The sequence below is a fragment of the Hordeum vulgare genome, chromosome 4H (genome assembly GCF_904849725.1).
Source record: "Hordeum vulgare subsp. vulgare chromosome 4H, MorexV3_pseudomolecules_assembly, whole genome shotgun sequence".
In the NCBI taxonomy this organism is placed as follows: domain Eukaryota; kingdom Viridiplantae; phylum Streptophyta; class Magnoliopsida; order Poales; family Poaceae; genus Hordeum; species Hordeum vulgare.
This window is the reverse complement of record NC_058521.1, coordinates 77,222,475-77,236,607: the sequence shown is the minus strand read 5'-3', so window position 1 is coordinate 77,236,607 and position 14,133 is coordinate 77,222,475.

The window sequence follows — 14,133 nt, the reverse complement described above, 5'->3', positions numbered from 1 at the left end:
AAGGTGCACTGCGGGTACCTTCGAAAGTGTCTGTTGGGTTGGTACGAATCGAGATCGGGATTTTTCACTTCGTGTGACGGAGAGGTATCTCTGGGCCCACTCGGTAGAACATCATCATGAGCTCAATGTGACTAAGGAGTTAGTCACACGATGACATGCTACGGAACGAGTAAAGAGACTTACCGATAACGAGATTGAACAAGGTATTGGTATACCGACGATTGAATCTCGGGCAAGTTCTATACCGACAGACAAAGGGAATTGTATACGGGATTAATTGAATCCTTGACATCGTGGTTCATCCGATGAGATCATCAGGGAGCAAGTGGAAGCCACCATGGGTATCCAGACCCCGCTGATGGTTATTGTCCAGAGAGGTGTCTCGGTCATGTCTGCGTGTCTCCCGAACCCGTAGGGTCTACACACTTAAGGTTCGGTAACGCTAGGGTTATAGGGAATTGTTATACGAGGTTACCGAAAGTTGTTTGGAGTCCCGGATGAGATACCGGACGTCACGAGGAGCTCCGGAATGGTCCGGAGGTAAAGATTGATATATAGGACGGATGGTTTCGGACACCGGAAGTGTTTCAGGCATCACGGGTAACGTACCGGGACCACCGGGGCCACCGGAGGTGGCCCCGGGGGTCCACCGAAGGGGGGCAACGACCCCGGGAGGTAAGATGGGCCAAGTAGGGGAGGGAACCAGCCCCTAGGTGGGCTGGTGCACCTCCCCACTCAGCCCAATGCGCAGGGGAGAGAAAAGGGGGGCAAACCCTAAGCCAGGTGGGCCTAAGGCCCACCACGGGTGCGCCACACCCCTCCTCCCCCCTTTGGCCGCCGCACCAGCCCCATCTAGGGCTGCCCCCCCAGGAGGGGTAAACCCTCAAGGGGGCACAGCCCCTCCCTTCCCCTATATATAGCGGGCACTTTTGTCCATTGGGGGATAGACTTCTCCCTCTCCCTCGTCGCAGCCCTGCCCTTCTTCCTCCTCCTCTCTGCCGGTGCTTGGCGAAGCCCTGCCGGGAGACCTCGTCTCTCCATCGACACCACGCCGTAGTGCTGCTGGAGTTCTTCCCCAACCTCTCCCTCCTCCTTGCAGGATCAAGGTGCGGGAGTCGTCACCGGGCTGCATGTGTGTTGAACGCGGAGGTGCCGTAGTTCGGCACTAGATCGGAATGGCTGCGAGTACGACTCCATCAACCGCGTTCTAGCAACGCTTCCGCTTAGCGATCTTCAAAGGTATGAAGATGCTCTTACCCCTCTCTCATTGCTGGTCTCTCCATAGGAAGATCTGAATATGCGTAGGAAAATTTTGAATTTATGCTACGTTACCCAACAGTGGCATCCGAGACAGGTTTTCTATGCGTAGATTCTATGCACGAGTAGAACACAAAAGTTGTGGGCGATGATTTGTCAATTTGCTTGCCGCTACTAGTCTTATTCTTCTCGGTGGTATTGTGGGATGAAGCGTCCCATACCGACTTTACACGTACGCTTACGTGAGACTGGTTCCACCGACAGACATGCACACCGTGCATAAAGGTGGCTAGCGGGTGTCTGTCTCTCCTACTCCAGTCGGATTGGATTTGATGAAAAGGGTCCTTATGAAGGGTAAATAGCTTTGGCATATCATCGTTGTGGCTGTCATGTAGGTAAGAAGGCGTTCTTGCTAGAAACCCAAATCAGCCACGTAAAACTTGCAACAACAATTAGAGGACGTCTAACTTGTTTTTGCAGGGTTTGACATGTGATGTGATATGGCCAAAGTTGTGATGTTGCATGTATGATGTATGAGATGATCATATTATTGTAATAGGTTTCACGACTTGCATGTCGATGAGTATGACAACCGGCAGGAGCCATAGGAGTTGTCTTACTTTATTGTATGAGATGCAACGCCATGTGCTTACTACTTTTACTTCATTGCTAACGGTTAGCTATAGTAGTAGTGATAGTAGTAGTTGGCGTGACGACTTCACGGAGACACGATGATGGATATCATGATGATGGAGATCATGGTGTCACACCGGTGACGATGATGATCATGCGATGCCTAAAGATGGAGATCGAAAGAGCAAATATGATAATGGCCATATCATGTAACTATATGATTGCATTGTGATGTTTATCATATTTTACATCTTATTGCTTAGAACGACGGTAGCATAATAAGATGACCCCTCTTAAAATTTCGAGAACGTATTCCCCTAAGTATGCACCGTTGCGAAGGTTCGTTGTCTCGAAGCACCACGTGATGATCGGGTGTGATAGATTCTAACGTTCGCATACAACGGGTGTAAGCCAGATTTACACACGCGAAACACCTAGGTTGACTCGACGAGCTTAGCATGTACAGACATGACCTCGAATACAAGAGACCGAAAGGTCGAACATGAGTCGTATGGTTGAATATGATCAGCATGAAGTTGCTCACCATGGTGACTAGTCCGTCTCACGTGATGATCGGACACGGGTTAGTCAACATGGATCATGTATCACTTAGATGACTAGAGGGATGTCGATTTAAGTGGGAGTTCATACTTAATTTGATTAAATGAACTTAATTGTCATGAACTTAGTCTAAAAGTTGTCTTTATAAATATTGTAGATGGCCAACGTCAACCTCAGTTTCAACGCATTCCTAGAGAAAAACAAGCTGAAAGATGATGGTAGAAACTATGCGGACTGGGTTCGCAACTTGAAGCTCATCCTTGAAGCAGCTAAAAAGGCTTATGTCCTTGATGCGCCGCTAGGTGACCCTCCCGCTCCCGCAGCAGCCTAGGACATTCTGAACGTCTGGCAAACACGGAGTAATGACTACTCTCTGGTTAGGTGTGGCATGTTATACAGTTTAGAAACGGGGCTCCAAAGGCATTTTGAGCAACACGGAGCATATGAGATGTTCCAGGAGCTGAAGCTAGTTTTTCAAGCTCATTCCTGTGTCGAAAGATATGAAGTCTCCGACAAGTTCTTTAGCTGTAAGATGGAGGAGAACAGTTCTGTCAATGAGCACATACTCAAAATGTTTGGGTTACACGGTCGTCTGGCTTCACTTGGAGTCGAACTTCCAGATGATGCTATAATTGACAGAATCCTCCAGTCTCTCCCACCAAGCTACAAAGGCTTTGTGCTTAACTACAACATGCAAGGGATGGAAAAGACCATTCCCTAGTTGTACTCGATGCTCAAGTCTGCAGAAGTAGAAATCAAGAAAGAGCATCAAGTGTTGATGGTCAACAAGACCACTAGTTTCAAGAAAGGCAAAGGTAAGAAGAACTTCAAGAAAGACGGCAAAGTTGTTGCCGCGCCCGGTAAGCCAGATGCCGGGAAGAAGAAAAAGAATGGACCCAAGCCTGAGACTGAGTGCTTCTATTGCAAGGGAAAGGGTCACTTGAAGCGGAACTGCCCCAAATACTTAGCGGACAAGAAGGCCGGCAACGTTAAAGGTATATGTGATATACATGTTATTGATGTGTACCTTACCAGCGCTCGTAGTAGCTCCTGGGTATTTGATACCGGTGCTATTGCTCACATTTGCAACTCAAAGCAGGAACTGCGGAATAAGCGGAGACTGGCCAAGGACGAGGTGACGATGCGCGTCGGGAATGGTTCAAAGGTCGATGTGATCGATGTCGGCACGCTACCTCTACATCTACCGTCGGGATTAGTCTTAAACCTTAATAATTGTTATTTAGTACCAGCTTTAAGCATGAACATTGTATCAGGGTCTTGCTTAATGCGAGACGGCTACTCATTTAAGTCAGAGAATAATGGTTGTTCTATTTATATGAGTGATATGTTTTATGGTCATGCTCCGTTGGTGAATGGTTTATTCTTGATGAATCTCGATCGTGATGTTAAGGCATATTCATAGTATGAGTACCAAAAGATGTAAAGTTGATAATGATAGTCCCACATACTTGTGGCATTGCGGCCTTGGTCATATCGGCGTTAAGCGCATGAAGAAGCTCCATACTGATGGACTATTAGAGTCTCTTGATTTTGAATCATTTGACACATGCGAACCGTGCCTCATGGGCAAGATGACTAAGACTCCATTCTCAGGACTAATGGAGAGAGCAACCGACTTATTGGAAATAATACATACCGATGTGTGTGGTCCGATGAACGTTGAAGCTCGCGGTGGCTATCGTTATGTTCTCACTCTCACCGATGATTTGAGTAGGTATGGGTATATCTACTTGATGAAGCACAAATCTGAGACGTTTGAAAAGTTCAAGGAATTTCAGAGTGAGGTTGAGAATCAACGTGACAGAAAAATTAAATGTCTACGATCTGATCGTGGAGGAGAATATTTGAGTCACGAGTTTGGCACACACCTAAGGAAGTGTGGAATCGTTTCACAACTGACGTCGCCTGGCACACCGCAACGCAATGGAGTGTCTGAACGTCGTAATCGCACTTTATTAGATATGGTACGATCTATGATGTCTCTTACCGAGTTACCGCTATCATTTTGGGTATACGCATTAGAAACTGCAGCATTCACTTTAAATAGGGCACCGTCCAAATCCGTTGAGACGACACCGTATGAACTATGGTTTGGCAAGAAACCTAAGTTGCCGTTTCTTAAAGTTTGGGGCTGCGATGCTTATGTGAAGAAACTTCAACCAGAAAAGCTCGAACCCAAAGCGGAGAAATGCGTATTCATAGGATACCCTAAGGAAACTATTGGGTATACCTTCTATCTTAGATCCAAACGTAAAACCTTTGTTGCCAAGAACGGATCCTTTCTAGAGAAAGAGTTTCTCTCGAAAGAAGTAAGTGGGAGGAAGGTAGAACTTGATGAGGTAATTACACCCCCTCTCGAACAGGATAGTAGCGCAGCGCGGGAAGTTGTTCCTGTGGCGCCTACACTGACTGAAGAGGAAGTTAATGATGATGATCATGAAGCTTCGGATCAAGTTACTACTGAACCGCGAAGGTCCACAAGGGCATGCTCCGCACCAGAGTGGTACGGCAACCCTGTCATGGAAATCATGTTGTTAGACAACGGTGAACCTTCGAACTATGAAGAAGCGATGGCGGGCCCGGATTCCAACAAATGGCTTGAGGCTATGAAATCCGAGATAGGATCCATGTATGAGAACAAAGTATGGACTTTGGTGGACTTGCCCGATGACCGGCGAGCCATAGAAAATAAATGGATCTTCAAGAAGAAGACTGATGCAAACGGTAATGTAACCGTTTACAAAGCTCGACTTGTCGCAAAGGGTTTTCGACAAATTCAAGGAGTTGACTACGAAGATACTTTCTCTCCCGTAGCGAAGCTGAAATCAGTCCGAATCATGTTAGCAATTGCTGCCTTTTATGATTATGAAATTTGGCAAATGGACGTCAAAACAGCGTTCCTTAACGGGAACCTTAAGGAAGAGTTGTATATGATGCAGCCAGAAGATTTTGTCGACCCTGAGGGTGCTAACAAAGTGTGCAAGCTCCAGCGCTCCATCTATGGGCAGGTGCAAGCATCTCGGAGTTGGAACATTTGCTTTAATGAGGTAATTAAAGCGTTTGGGTTCATACAGGTTTACGGAGAAGCCTGTCTGTACAAGAAAGTGAGTGGGAGCTCTGTAGCTTTCCTCATACTGTATGTGGATGACATATTATTGATGGGCAATAATGTAGAGATGTTGGAGAGCATAAAGGCCTATTTGAACAAAAGTTTTTCAATGAAGGACCTTGGAGAAGCTGCATACATATTAGGCATCAAGATCTATAGAGATAGATCAAGACGCCTCATAGGTCTTTCGCAAAGTACATACCTTGACAAGATATTGAAGAAGTTAAATATGGAAAACTCAAAGAAAGGGTTCTTGCCAGTTTTGCAAGGTATGAGATTGAGTAAGACTCAGTTGCCGACCACGACAGGAGATAGAGAGAAGATGAGTTATGTCCCCTACGCATCAGCCGTGGGCTCTCTAATGTATGCCATGCTGTGTACCAGACCTGATATAAACCTTGTCATAAGCTTGGTAGGGAGGTACCAAAGTGATCCCGGTATGGAACACTGGACAGCGGTCAAGAATATCCTTAAGTACCTCAAAATGACTAAGGAAATGTTTCTCGTTTATGGAGGTGACGAAGAGCTCGTCGTAAAGGGTTACGTCGACGCTAGCTTCGACACAGATCCGGATGACTCTAAGTCACAGACCGGATACGTATATGTGTTGAATGGTGCGGCAGTGAGCTGGTGCAGCAGCAAGCAAGAAGTCGTGGCAGCATCTACATGTGAAGCGGAGTACATAGCTGCTTCAGAAGCGGCTCATGAAGGAATTTGGAGGAAGGAGCTCATCACCGACCTTGGAGTGGTTCCAAGCGCGTCGGATCCAATGACACTCTTTTGTGATAACACTGGGGCCATTGCCACAGCCAAGGAGCCCAAGTTTCACCGGAAGACGAAGCACATCAAATGCCGCTACAACTCCATCCAGGACCATGTCCAGAGTGGAGTGATAGATATTTGTAAAGTACACACGGATCTGAATATTGCAGACCCGTTGACTAAACCTCTTCCACGAGCAAAACATGATCAACACCATAATGCTATGGGTGTTCGATACATCACAATGTAACTAGATTATTGACTCTAGTGCAAGTGGGAGACTGTTGGAAATATGCCCTAGAGGCAATAATAAAATGGTTATTATCATATTTCCTTGTTCATGATAATCGTCTATTGTTCATGCTTTGATTGTATTAATAGGAAACAGTAATACATGTGTGAATAAATAGATCACAAAGTGTCCCTAGCAAGCCTCTAGTTGGCTAGCTCGTTAGTCAATAGATGATCATGGTTTCCTGATCATGGGCATTAGATGTCATTGATAACGGGATCGCATCATTGGGAGAATGATGTGATGGACAAGACCCAATCCTAAGCATAGCACTAGATCGTATTGTTCGTATGCTAAAGCTTTTCTAATGTCAAGTATCTTTTCCTTCGACCATGAGATTGTGCAACTCCCGGATACCGTAGGAGTGCTTTGGGTGTATCAAACGTCACAACGTAAATGGGTGACTATAAAGGTGCACTACGGGTACCTCCGAAAGTGTCTGTTGGGTTCGTACGAATCAAGATCAGGATTTGTCACTCCGTGTGACGGAGAGGTATCTCTGGGCCCACTCGGTAGAACATCATCATGAGATCAATGTGACTAAGGAGTTAGTCACACGATGACGTGCTACGGAACGAGTAAAGAGACTTACCGGTAACGAGATTGAACACGTATTGGTATACCGACGATCGAATCTCGGGCAAGTTCTATACCGACAGACAAATGGAATTGTATACGGGATTGATTGAATCCTTGACATCGTGGTTCATCTGATGAGATCATCGTGGAGCAAGTGGGAGCGACAATGGGTATCCAGACCCTGCTGATGGTTATTGGCCAGAGAGGTGTCTCGGTCATGTCTGCCTATCTCCCGAACCCGTAGGGTCTACACACTTAAGGTTCGGTGACGCTAGGGTTATAGGGAATTGTTATACAAGGTTACTGAAAGTTGTTCGGAGTCCCGGAAGAGATCACGGACGTCACAAGGAGCTCCGGAATTGTCCGGAGGTAAAGATTGATATATAGGACGGATGGTTTCGGACACCGGAAGTGTTTCGGGCATCACCGGTAACGTACCGGGACCACCGGAGGTGGCCCCCGGGGGTCCATCAAAGGGGGCAACGACCCCGGCAGGTAAGATGGGCCAAGTAGGGGAGGGAACCAGCCCCTAGGTGGGCTGGTGTGCCTCCCCACTCAGCCCAATGCGCAGGGGACATAAAAGGGGGGGCAAACCCTAAGCTAGGTGGGCCTAAGGCCCACCAGGGGTGTCACGCCCAGGATGCGACCCTATCCTCAATTTGGCACGAAGGCCTCCTCAAGGATAGAAGTGCATCTCGTCGTGTCACAAGAATGGATATCGTTACAAGTACATGTACTGAAAAGATGAGATATAATAGAATTGGCTTACACTCGCCAGAAGCTACATCAGAGTCACATCAGTACATGACATATTCATCAAGAGTAAGAGCAGGGTCCGACTACGGACGAAAACAAACGAAAAAAGAAGAACGACGTCCATCCTTGATATCCCAGGCTGCCAGCCTGGAACCCATCCTAGATCGATGAAGAAGAAGAAGAAGCAACTCCAAATGAACAATCAATGCGCTCGCGTCAAGTAATCTTTACCTGTACCTGCAACTGGTGTTGTAGTAATCTGTGAGCCACAAGGGACTCAGCAATCTCATTTCCAAAGGTATCAAGACTAGCAAAGCTTAATGGCTGAGGCATGGTTAAGTGGTGAGGTTGCAGCAGCGGCTAAGCATATATTTGGTGGCTAAACTTACGAGTACAAGAAACAAAAGGGGGAAGATCTACGCATAACGGACGTGAACTAATGATGATCAAATGAATGATCCTAAACACCTACCTACGTCAGACATAACCCCACTGTGTCCTCGATCGGAGAAGGAACTCACGAAAGAGACAGTCACGGTTACGCACACGTTTGGCATATTTTAATTAAGTTGACTTCAAGTTATCTAGAACCAGTGTTAAACAAAACTTCCGCGTTGCCACATAACCGCGGGCACGGCTTTCTGAAAGATTTAACCCTGCAGGGGTGCTCCAAGTAGTCCATCACAAATTACCACAAGCCGCATAGAAATCCTCAATCACGAAGCTCGCGATCTCGTCGGATTCCCTAGTGGAAAACCTCAACTCTGAGATTACCCAAAGCATCACCGGAATCCCGATGCACAAGATATCTCGTTAAAGGTAAAACTAATCCAGCAAGGCCGCCCGACGTGTCGACGATCCCGATAGGAGCCGCGTATCTCGTTCTCAGGACACGGCGGATGGAACTAGCTACGGGTGCCAAACCTCGAGTTTCCCCGTGGTGGCCCTGCAGGCAGACCGTTTGGGACCAACACCATCAGCACTGGCCCCCTGTTTATGTAAAAGTACTCCTCGGGTTCATGACGCCCTATGCATATCAATATTAACAAAATTATTATGTTGGGCAAATGTAGAACCAATGTTGGGCCTTGCCGGACCAGCTTTAATCTAAAACGAATTATCAAGGGGGTCCCCATAACAACCCCGATCGTGTTAGGAGCGCTCATTTATGGAACATAACACCGGTAGCCGGAAACTAAGGGGGCAAAGGTGGAACAAAACACCAGGCTAGAAAGGTCGAGCCTTCCACCTTTTACCAAGTATATAGGTGCATTAAATTGAATAGCATTTAAATATGGTGATATGACAAGGGACCCATGTTATCACATGGAACCAACTGCACCTGCAACTAGCAACACTAACAACATGGATAAGCAAGCAGTAACATAGCCAATCAGTGGTTTGCTAGGTCGAACAGGTTGAAGGTAATCATGGCATTGTTGAGAGGCTGATATTTAACAGGTGGTAGGCAACGAGACATCAACGATAGAAGCGATAAACTAGCATGGCAATGATAGTAATGGTATCTAGGGAAATGATCATCTTGCCTAAGGTCCCACTTGGAAGAAGAATGCCTCCGTGAAGCAGACGAACCGACATAGTCGAACGGGTCCTCACAATCCGACATGCTTGCGGAACTCTATCGAGACGGAGCAAACCGGAAACACAATCATCACACGGAATTCACCACACGGTGAACAACACAAATGATGCATGAGCAGTTGAATACATGCAAGTCACGGCATGGCAAATCACACAAACAAACACTACACATTAAGTGAAGTTCAATATGCAACTAGTTGCATATTGATGAAACTCCCCATATGAATTATTTAGTTCACTCCCGGTTATTTACACGGCAATATTAATGTTGTCAAACATGCAAGAGGTGAAGCGGAAATTAACCTACCTACCTAGACATTTTAAATGAGGTCAGAAATGACATATAGCATCTCCGAGACGACCTCACATGTTAATTTACAATTATGTCCTGATCTGAACTAATGCATTTAATTAGTTGTTAAACAGCAAAACAAATAGGTTCACGTGATTCTACGCGTCAAGGCAAGCAATCTACACATAAAGAACATCTCCAACGGAGCTACGGTTCAAAAGATACAAGCACCGCAAGATCTGATGGCATGAATGCAATATGTGTGCAACGGCGGTCACGAGCACTTCAAAAAAATACAACCAGCAAGAAAAAATGAAACTACATGAGTTTCTAAGCAAGTTTCATGTAGGACACGATCAAAACGGAGCTACGGTTCGAAAACTACGAGCAAAACAAGAAATCACTACGATCTGCCCAAAATCAGCCACATAGCATTTTCTACGCCCCACAACTATGGCTACACAACTCCGATATGCTCAAGCAAGGCATGGCACGGAAGAGGGCAAGAAGCACTACTACAAACAACTAACAACAACTAGCATGGCAGCAAGGAACACTAGGGACAGAAGTCACAAAATGGCTTCCCACACACTATTTCAGACATAGTGAAAATAACACCTCATGAAAGTGCAGTTTTCAGCCTGAAGGCATGTTGACAGCAGCAAAACCTATAGCTACAGGACTCCAAGTGGCATGAAAATTTACAGCATGCTAGAGAAACACAAGGGGTACAAATAACTCCATTGGACCAACCTCAAAAGAGCTACAGATCACAAGATACAAGCAAGACAAAACAGCAACAAAATATAACAGATTCCAGACTTAGAAATATTTCAGCTCCTCTAAAACAGCACTATTTCTAGCAACTTGAGAGCAAACAAAACACACCTAAACATGCATTTCTATAGCAACTAAAAATACCATGGGCTAGTCAAAACAACCAAGATCAACTCTCTAGTTGACAACTCCGTCAAACGACGCACGGAATAAATCCTACGAATTAAACAAAAGGGCAACATAGCAAAATACCTCGCGAACAAACTTGCTCTAATGCTAAAACTAATTGCACAGAAAAATCTCATTGATTTTTCTACCCCGGAAACATATAAAATATGTGGGGTTGCAACAACAAAATAATCCCACACGTAAATGAGAGATAATTATCTAACGCGAAAAATAAACTAGCGGCAAATCACTACACGCAAAAATACCAATGACCGCTCTAAAATACCTGGAATAATGGTCCCTAAAACATAGGCATTTCTAATACGCCATACGAACAATCCGGACTTGCGCGAAAATGAAATACGGGGCGCATCCTATTAAAACAGCACGTTACTCTAGGCATTCGGCATGCTAAACAACGTCAAACAATTATGCATGCTTCAAATTCATATTCTACGCGCAAAACTACCACAAAACCATATATTACACGTCTCGATCCGATGCTCGGTTAAATATCTACGGCCGTTTGAAAATAACTATATAACCCTCAAATAGAATTAAATTCTAAAACCTGAAAAAAAAACATTATTGGGCCGAATTCGAATCAGGGCCGATTCGGCCATGAGCGCAACTTAGAATCAGCCGCCTAGGGCGGGGAATAGTGGGCTCGGGGGGCGCTTACCTCGCGGGCTAGATCTGGCCTAGGAGCTGGGCCAGCCTGGTGAAGGAGGGGAGAGGCAGGCCGAAGGTGGGGAAGCCGACTAGGCCCTGGGGCGCCGACCCACGCGAGCGAGGCGGTTGCGCTGGAACGCACGGCCGTCGTCCTCCTGCCGTCGTAGCTTGGAGGGAGGCACGGGATTGGCAGCGGGGCGCATGGGAGGCTGGATCCAGCCGGGATCCGGCGAGGGGAGGCCTGGGGAGGGCGGCGATGGGACATGGCCTTCGCAGCAGCAGCAACTCGGGGCTCCGGGCTGCTCGCGGGCAGGCGGGAGCAGGCTGGCGGTGGGGCGAAGCGAGGCTCTCCGGCAACCGGTGGCGACTGGGGGGGCGGCTCCGGTGAGCAGGGGCTCCCGCCGGAGGGTGCTGGGGCTCGGGGCAAGGCTGCAGGAGGGCTCGGCGGCCAGAGGCTGGAGGCGAGGTGGCGGCGCGCTACAGGCGGCGGGGATGGCTCGGGAGGAGGAGAGTTGCAGGGAGCTCGGGCCCAGATGGGCTCGGGCGGGCCCAACGAGGGCTCCGCGGGCCCGACTGTTGGGGAACGTCGCATGGGAAACAAAAAATTTCCTACGCGCACAAAGACCTATCATGGTGATGTCCATCTACGAGAGGGGATGAGTGATCTACGTACCCTCGTAGACCGTACAGCAAAAGCGTTAGAGAACGCGGTTGATGTAGTGGAACGTCCTCACATCCCTCGATCCGCCCCGCGAACAATCCCGCGATCAGTCCCACGATCTAGTACCGAACGGACGGCACCTCCGCGTTCAGCACACGTACAGCTCGACGATGATCTCGGCCTTCTTGATCCAGCAAGAGAGACAGAGAGGTAGAAGAGTTCTCCGGCAGCGTGACAGCGCTCCGGAGGTTGGTGATGACCTTGTCTCAGCAGGGCTCCGCCCGAGCTCCGCAGAAACGCGATCTAGAGGAAAAACCGTGGAGGTATGTGGTCGGGCTGCCGTGGAAAAGTCGTCTCAAATCAGCCCTAAAACCTCCGTATATATAGGTGGGAGGGAGGGGCCTTGCCTTGGGGTCCAAGGACCCTCAAGGGGGTCGGCCGAGCCAAGGGGGAGGACTCTCCCCCCCCCCCCCCAAACCGAGTTGGACTAGGTTTGGTGGGAGGGAGTCCTCCTCCCTTCCCACCTCCTCCCTTTTTTTCCTTTCCTCTTGATTTTTCTTCTCTTGGCGCATAGACCACTTGTGGGCTATCCCACCAGCCCACTAAGGGCTGGTGTGTCTCCCCCAAGGCCTATGGGCCTCCCCGGGGTGGGTTGCCCCCCCCCCCCCCCCCGGTGAACCCCCGGAACCCATTCGTCATTCCCGGTACATTCCCGGTAACTCCGAAAACCTTCCGGTAATCAAATGAGGTCATCCTATATATCAATCTTCGTTTCCGGACCATTCCGGAAACCCTCGTGACGTCCGTGATCTCATCCGGGACTCCGAACAACATTCGGTAACCAACCATATAACTCAAATACGCATAAAACAACGTCGAACCTTAAGTGTGCAGACCCTGCGGGTTCGAGAACTATGTAGACATGACCCGAGAGACTCCTCGGTCAATATCCAATAGTGGGACCTGGATGCCCATATTGGATCCTACATATTCTACGAAGATCTTATCGTTTGAACCTCAGGGCCAAGGATTCGTATAATCCCGTATGTCATTCCCTTTGTCCTTCGGTATGTTACTTGCCCGAGATTCGATCGTCAGTATCCGCATACCTATTTCAATCTCGTTCACCGGCAAGTCTCTTTACTCGTTCCGTAATACAAGATCCCGCAACTTACACTAAGTTACTTTGCTTGCAAGGCTTGTGTGTGATGTTGTATTACCGAGTGGGCCCCGAGATACCTCTCCGTCACACGGAGTGACAAATCCCAGTCTTGATCCATACTAACTCAACTAACACCTTCGGAGATACCTGTAGAGCATCTTTATAGTCACCCAGTTACGTTGCGACGTTTGATACACACAAAGCATTCCTCCGGTGTCAGTGAGTTATATGATCTCATGGTCATAGGAATAAATACTTGACACGCAGAAAACAGTAGCAACAAAATGACACGATCAACATGCTACGTCTATTAGTTTGGGTCTAGTCCATCACGTGATTCTCCTAATGACGTGATCCAGTTATCAAGCAACAACACCTTGTTCATAATCAGAAGACACTGACTATCATCGATCAACTGGCTAGCCAAATAGAGGCATGCTAGGGACGGTGTTTTGTCTATGTATCCACACATGTAAATGAGTCTTCATTCAATACAATTATAGCATGCATAATAAACTATTATCTTAATACAGGAATTATAATAATAACTATATTTATTATTGCCTCTAGGGCATAATTCCAACAGTCTCCCACTTGCACTAGAGTCAATAATCTAGCCCTCACATCACCATGTGAATTACATTGTAATAAATCTAACACCCATACAGTTCTGGTGTCGATCATGTTTTGGCCGTGGAAGAGGTTTAGTCAGCGGGTCTGCTACATTCAGATCCGTGTGCACTTTGCATATATTTACGTCCTCTTCCTCGACGTAGTCGCGGATGAGGTTGAAGCGTCGTTTGATGTGTCTGGTCTTCTTGTGAAACCG